Source organism: Ictidomys tridecemlineatus, unplaced genomic scaffold (assembly GCF_052094955.1).
Source record: "Ictidomys tridecemlineatus isolate mIctTri1 unplaced genomic scaffold, mIctTri1.hap1 Scaffold_46, whole genome shotgun sequence".
Lineage (NCBI taxonomy): Eukaryota > Metazoa > Chordata > Mammalia > Rodentia > Sciuridae > Ictidomys > Ictidomys tridecemlineatus.
Window position 1 is genome coordinate 829,693 of NW_027522984.1, and position 7,222 is coordinate 836,914.

Below are 7,222 nucleotides of genomic sequence, written 5' to 3' on the forward strand. Positions count from 1 at the left end.
CTCACAGCCTCACATATGCTAGGCAAGTGCTGTACCCCAAATGTACACCCCCAGCCCAATAGCTGAAATTTATGCACTCACTAATATCTGGTTTTAAAACACGTTTAATAATTATTTAAGGATGTCAGAAGGAACTAACTGAAGAGACAACAAAAAAGAAAGTTGGAAGAAGAAATTTACCAGCAATGGTTTCATTTACATTAGCTTTTCATTGCTGTAACAAAATACCTGAGAAAAAGGATGAAAGATTTATTTGGCTCATGATAGAGGTATAATTAATTCAATGTATTTCAGCAAGTATATTCTATAAAAAGGAGTTAAAAATAAGTGAACATATGCCTGCTTCTATACCCACCATGATAAGCTAATGAAAAAAAATGTTCAGGCCTGTAACTTAAGCTTAGAAGTAACCCCTCAGGGACACAAATGAAACTCAAATTTTGTTAAAGTGGTACCATAATGTGTAGTCTTAAAGACCTTTCAGGGGACTATGTCACTGATAAGAAAATTATTAATATATTCTATACAGTAGCAGAGTTTTTTAAAAACCTGCTTCAGTGTTTTAGAAAGATGATGTAGGAATACCTAGGTAAAGGCAGTAGCTGTCATGATAAAAATCATTCAAACCTTAATGACAAATTTCTAATGACCTTCTATTATTTGCAGGTACTGCCCTAGGCTTTGGGGGTCTAACAGTGAAAACACTATCCCACCCCACAGCTCTCAGAATCTGCAATGGGCTGGAGTGGAGGGAGGTGAGGGGAATCACAAATGCATAATGAAGTCACTCACTGTAAATTCTTGAGAGGGAAATCTAGGAAGGAGATTGAGAGATGGAGGTGCAGATGGTGCTGGGTGCCACTTTAGAGAGGAGGATAAGAAAGACCTCCATGGGAAAGTGACCTGTTGGAACAACCTGAGCTCTGCAAGGCAGGGAGGACCTCTGGCTTCACACAGGGATGAACGGAAAGCAAGACACTCAGAAATCTCTCCAGGGAGGCTGACCCCTGGGCCTCCAGCTTATTTACTGGGCGACCTGGCTGTCACAGGCACCTGAGGCCACTGATGACTGGCCTTGCTCAGCAATTCCTGAATCAGGACATAACTTCCACCACGTCCATGTCCAGACTCCTGCATGCCTCACCCTGGTTAGGAACTGAAGGTCTGATCCAAAGCCCACCCCCTCAATCCCTTGTCATGAGCAGAAACGAGGAGATACCTTCAGTTCCAGAGGGGGGTGGCCTTTACCCAGGATCCCATCCAAGAGAGCCCTTTATTCCCACCCAGGCAGGGAGAGTCACACAGGTTTAGTTAAACTCCACTTCAGAGGAAGGAAGAAGAAACAAATAATAGTTTAACAGAAAGTTGGGGGGTTGGAGGGAAAAGAACACTGGAAAATAACACTGAATTTGAATGAAACAAAAATAATAATAAAACTGGTAAAAATCAACAGCAGAAACAGAGTCTTCTTCATATACTTTTACTCAAAACAAAATGGCAGTGGATCATGGTTACATCAGTCACCATGTGGTAGAAAAATATAAGAGCTATCAAACTATTGGGTGGTCTCTCTCAGATGAAAGTTGTCAGATCCATCTGACTTTGATCTCTCATTCACAGAAATAGCCTGGAGAAAATTCTCCACCCAATAAAAATAATAAATCTCAGAAGCCACACACTGTAGGCCAGAGAGCACCTCTGGTGAGAAATCATCCTTGCCAATGCCCTCAAAAACGTTAACCACTTCAGTGCTGGAAACACCCCCAGGAAAACCCAAAGGCATCAGATCTCAGCAACAGATCTCAAGGCTGGGTGGGCTACAGGAAGGAAGAAGGAGAGAGAAAATCTATAGAATTCTCTATTACAGAAAGATGTTATTGCCAGGAATCCTTCAGGGAAACTGTTAGGTACAACCAAGAACGTAAAATCCAGGAATTAAATTTTAACTGTGTCTTCTGGTCTAAAGGCCAAACTAAAAGAGCATGAATAACAGGTTTACAGTAATACACAAGCCTGACTTACAGGTATCAATTCTCTTATTATTGGTAAATTCATGAACAAATACATTGTAGGCGACTTTGTCCACATAAAAGATGACTGACACATGCAAAGGTAGAATGTGTGTGGGGGGGAGATAATTCTAGAGCAAAAACAAATACCCTTTCCCTCTTCCAAGCCTCTGTGGAGGTAAATATGTGGTGGCAGCATCCTTTCTAGAAGGAGCACAGAGCAGCACATGGGGCTGGGAACCTGAGTTGACTCTTGGTTTCACAGTTTAGTGACCACGACTTCACTAGTACCCAACTTCTCCTTGTGAGAGCCTCAGTTTTCACCTGCAAGGCAGAGTAGTGACCATGATGCTATGGTTTAAATACACCCCCCTAAACGTGCACACTGGGAATTTAATTTGCAGGGCTGGGGTGTTAAGAGGTGGCACCTGTAAGAGTGAAAAGGCTACAAAGGCTCTTCCCTCGTGGATAATTAATGACACTCTTGCAGCAGTGAGTTTGTTAGGAAGGCACCTCAGCCCTCTCTGGCTTTTTCTCATGCTCTCTTCTGCCACGTGATGCCTTTGTCACGTAGTGATACAGCACAATGGCCCTCGTGAGCCATGGCCCATCAATACAGGACTTCCCAGCTTCCAGAACTGCAAGCTGAATATACTTCTATGTTTATAAATTACAGTCTGTGCTCTTCTGTTACAGTAGGCAAAATGGCCTAAGACAGTGTTTAACTCACTACCAAGGTTGAGTTAAACAATGATTGGATATCTGGCATGTGACCCTCACTATTAAAGCTTTTATTACTGACAACTACTCCAGAATCATCTGTTGACATGTTGGTAAACATGGACTCCTTAATCGATGGCTTGCTGCATTGGCTTAGCTGGTCACTGAGGCAGCAACAGGGTTTTCTGAACAAAGCACTACAGGCAGAGTGGCTCTGAGGACAGAAATTCCTGGTTGGAAGCTAAAGGCTTGCCTGCCTCCGCTGGGGCAGCAAGCTGCTGTCTAGGAGATGCACCCCCTGGCCATCCCGTGCCTATCTCCAAATTTCCCCTTTTGGAATAACAATAGTCATGCTAGTTTAGAGCTTCCCCAGCTGACCTCACCTTTACTTGATGACAAACCCTAGCTTCAAATAAGATCCAGCTCTGAGGTATTTGGGGTCAGAACTTCAAAAGACAAATAGGGAGAATGCTTTACCCATAACACCAGGCTCCTTCACCAGAGGCCAGGAACCAGAGCACACGAGGGTCAGACGTGATACCTACCTTGTAAGTCCAGAACTCCCACCTTGTACTCATCTGGCCCAAGCTACAAGTCCAAACAACTGCTTCTGTAGCGTGAAACAATTTTCTCCATACGTAACCCTGCTTCCTTCCCATAGGACTCCACATTATATTCAAGTTTCAAATCAACAATAACTGATTTTCCAATATAAATATGTCCCCGAAACTCTATTCTGGCTAACACTGGCATACCACCCACAAGGGGAATGCATGGTCCCACTGAGATCTACCTCAAGGACACACAGCAGTACCCAAATCCTCCTCCACCACCACTATCCCATAGGAATTACCAGACATACTTGCTACATTCAAATCTCCAAGGTCCACACCAGACCCAGATTTGCACACTGCAGAGGGCAGCTCTGGACAGCTTTATGTGTCACCAGGAGCCCAGGTAATTCTTACCAGGGACAGCTGGGAAACACGGGATCAGCAAGGACAAGGAATGGCTGAAGAGTGGTTAGAACAAGATGTGCCAGGAGGAGTGACCTGGTGGAAACCAAAGGGAGAAATGGACGGCGAGGACAGCAACTGCCTCCCTGACGTGCAGCACTGGAACCCACAGGAAACGTGGACGGCACACACAGTCTGCTCCAGAAGGCTTCTGTCCCCTGAGCTCATGCCACTAGGGGAAACAGGCAGCACCCAGCACACTGAAGCAAGCCCCACCCACCCCCCTTAGGGAGGCAGGGGGGGTGGTGGGAACCTGCTGCCTGGGCCCTGGCACTGCATGTCTGCCACCAGAGACCCGCCCAGCAGGGTGTCAGGGTGTCACCAGGGTCTCAGGACTCTCAGCACCCCTGGAACAGGGAAACAACCTCTCCCTACAGGTGAAGACTGCCAGGGCAGAATGCTGGCTCACTGTGGGTGGTCTCTGTGGCTCCAAGCATTGAAATGTGTGTCCAACCCTATCAGCAAGCCAAGCCAGACAAGTGCCATGTTAAAAAAAGCTGTGCCCTAAACTGACTTCAACCAAAGCACCTACAGCGTTAAATAAAATTCATTGACAGCATAGTCAGTAATAATAGACAATACTAGAGGCTTTTTAAAGCAGTGTCACTGGTTTAAAAAGCTAAACCACAGTGAATAAGTAGACTTGTGGATTAATTCTAGATGATGCTGAATTGAGATATGTTCTTTGGACAGCCTGAGCCATTTTTGATCACTTTACCAACTCTGATTACCTAATCCCATTTTTCTCTTGCACTGGATGTCTAGAAAGATCTCTGAGCTCTGTGTAAGCTGAACACTGTCCTACGAGGCTTAAATTCAACAGGAACACTTTTTATGTCTCACTTCATACACACAAATCACACACATCGACATATTACAGCTTATTTTAGTTTAGCATTTTAATTGACACTGTGCATCTTTATTTTATATAGTCTGCTTACTAGGAAAGGATGAAACAACCATAAAGAAGATCCAACAGAAAGTGAGAGGACTCATCAGAACACACCAGGTCAGCGCTCACTTGGATGTACTGGAGCAGGACACCCGAGGATAACAGGAAGAACAGCACTCTTCAGGAATGAAGTGGGACCAGTATTCCACCAGAAGTATACATGGTTCTCTCAGAAAGAACAGCCAAGAATCAATTATTTAAATTTTTACAAAAACATTAACACAATTGCTTTGAGATAGACTACAATAAAATGAGAAAACAGACTGTAGGGAGTCTACTCATTAGAGGATTGTTACTTGGGATAAAAATGCTTATTATAGGAGCCAATTTCTTGTCAAGTGGAGGAAACAATTTTCCCTACAGACATGGCAACATCTGAAGATCGTATTCTGCTTCATACTGTGTAAATATGTTATTTCTTTTAGTCTTCATAAAGAATTGAAGGATGAGAAAAATTAGTATTTATGTGAAGTGATAGAGCCACTATTAAAATCTAGATCATGTGATATCCAGGCCAATTTGCTTCCATTTGACTACAAACAAGATTCGGAAAGGAATTGTTTGTAACTGTTCAATTAAATTTGTATTGAGGTGCTGGGGCTCAGCGGTAGCTCATTTGCCTTGCAAGATTGAGGCACTGGGTTTGATTCTCAGTACCACATGTAAATAAATAAAATAAAGGTCTATCAACAGCTAAATTTTTTTCTTTAAATTTGTATTGAACAATTCCAATCCATCTTTTTTAACTCTTTTTTTAAGTTATAGATGAATAGAATACCTTTATTTTATTTATTCATTTTTTATGTGGTGCTGAGGATCAAACTCAGTGCTTCACAGGTGCTATGCAAGCACTCTACAACTGAGCCCCAATCCCAGTCCCCCCATCCATCTTAAACAACACTTTTATAAATCAACACTAAATATTTTCAAGTAAATCCACTTAAGCTCATCCAAATGTGATAAATAATACACTATTCAATTCTTATTAAGTTGATTTTGTATTTTTAAGATTTCACTTTTTGCCTTTTAGTGAAAATTACACTGGCCTTTACCTCCCTTTAACAATTCTAGTATTAGTAGGAAAAACTCATCAACTTTCAGGAGCCCCATTACAGATTTGGGGTGGGGGTTGCTGGGGCTCAAAGCAGGGCTTCACATGTGCTAGCCAAGTGCCATGCCACTGAGCTGCAGGCAGATGCCACATTTTGTTGGGAGCCAGCGGCCGCACCCTGAATATGGCGCTGGTCTCTGCTTCCATTTCGTTAAGCGGTTAGAGTTGTTAGAAGTAAATAACTCCTTGTAAGGCTGTTGGGCTGGGCTCTGGCCTGCTTCTGCTGCGCTGTACCTATTAGACTTTTCCACGTGGTGCTAGTTCATTGGCGGGGCTGGGTATTTAAGCTAGGGCAGACGGACCGCTCACTCTCTTGTTCCTGTTTTCTCATCAGGATTCAAAGGTCCTGAGTAAACTGCTGAAAGAAGAATCCTGTGTTTCCCTTGCTGGCGAGGTGTCGTGACAACATTTCTCAGATCCCACCTGTGGTGCTGGGCCTGCTTCAAATGGCTCAGCTGGATTCCAGAAGGCCTTCCCTCCACAGTGTAAGGAGCAACCTGCAGGAGGCTGGGAAGCAGAAGCCAGGCAGCAGCCAAGGCCCTCTGAATGAATTGTCATGGTTAGAGGAGGTGACAGCAGTGCTGAGATGCTAAGGGACCCAGCTTCCCCTCCTCTGCCCCAGCTGACCATCATCAGCCTGAAGCCCAGCACCCACACTGGGCAGCAAACACACACACACACACACATACATACACACACACACACACACACACACACACACACACGGAAGCTGCTGCTAGGCAGAGGCGCAGCTCCCCGCCCACCCAACTGGGGGCCGGCCCTGCCTAGGTGCCGACTCTCCACCTGAGCCTGGACCTCCCCCTGCTCTCCTTTGCTGAGGAAAGTCCACTCCCATGACACACCATCTCGCATCTCACAGTGGTTCTGCCTCCCTGCACTGACCCGGATGACACACGCCATCTAGACCACAGTGGGCAAGCAGAACCCAGTGCTGGTGGGGGATTGTTTGACTACTACTTCCTCTTCTTTTTGGGGAGTCGGGAGGTAGCAGGGATTGGACCCAGGGTGCTTTACACTGAGCCCCATCCCTAGACCTTTTTATTTTTTATTCTGAGTCAGAATTCATTTTTTCTTCTGTTTTGTTTTTGGTTTTTGGTTTTGGGAGCATGTTGCTGTGCTGACTGGTTCCTGGACATATATACGAACACAAGCTTGTTTCTTTTTTTCTCATTTCAGTGTTTTTTATGGTAGTTGCTTTTCCTTGCCTTGTCCTTGAAGGTTGGGGTTTTTGATTAGTACACTTTGTTTTGTTTTGTATTGTTTTTCACTTGTTTCTCTTTCTCCCTCCTTTTGTGAACAGCCAAATTCTGTTGTTCGTTCTGTCACACCCCCTTTACTTTGTTAATTCTATTTGTTATCCTCCTTCCTTGTAACCATCACATGCTGCATCTCT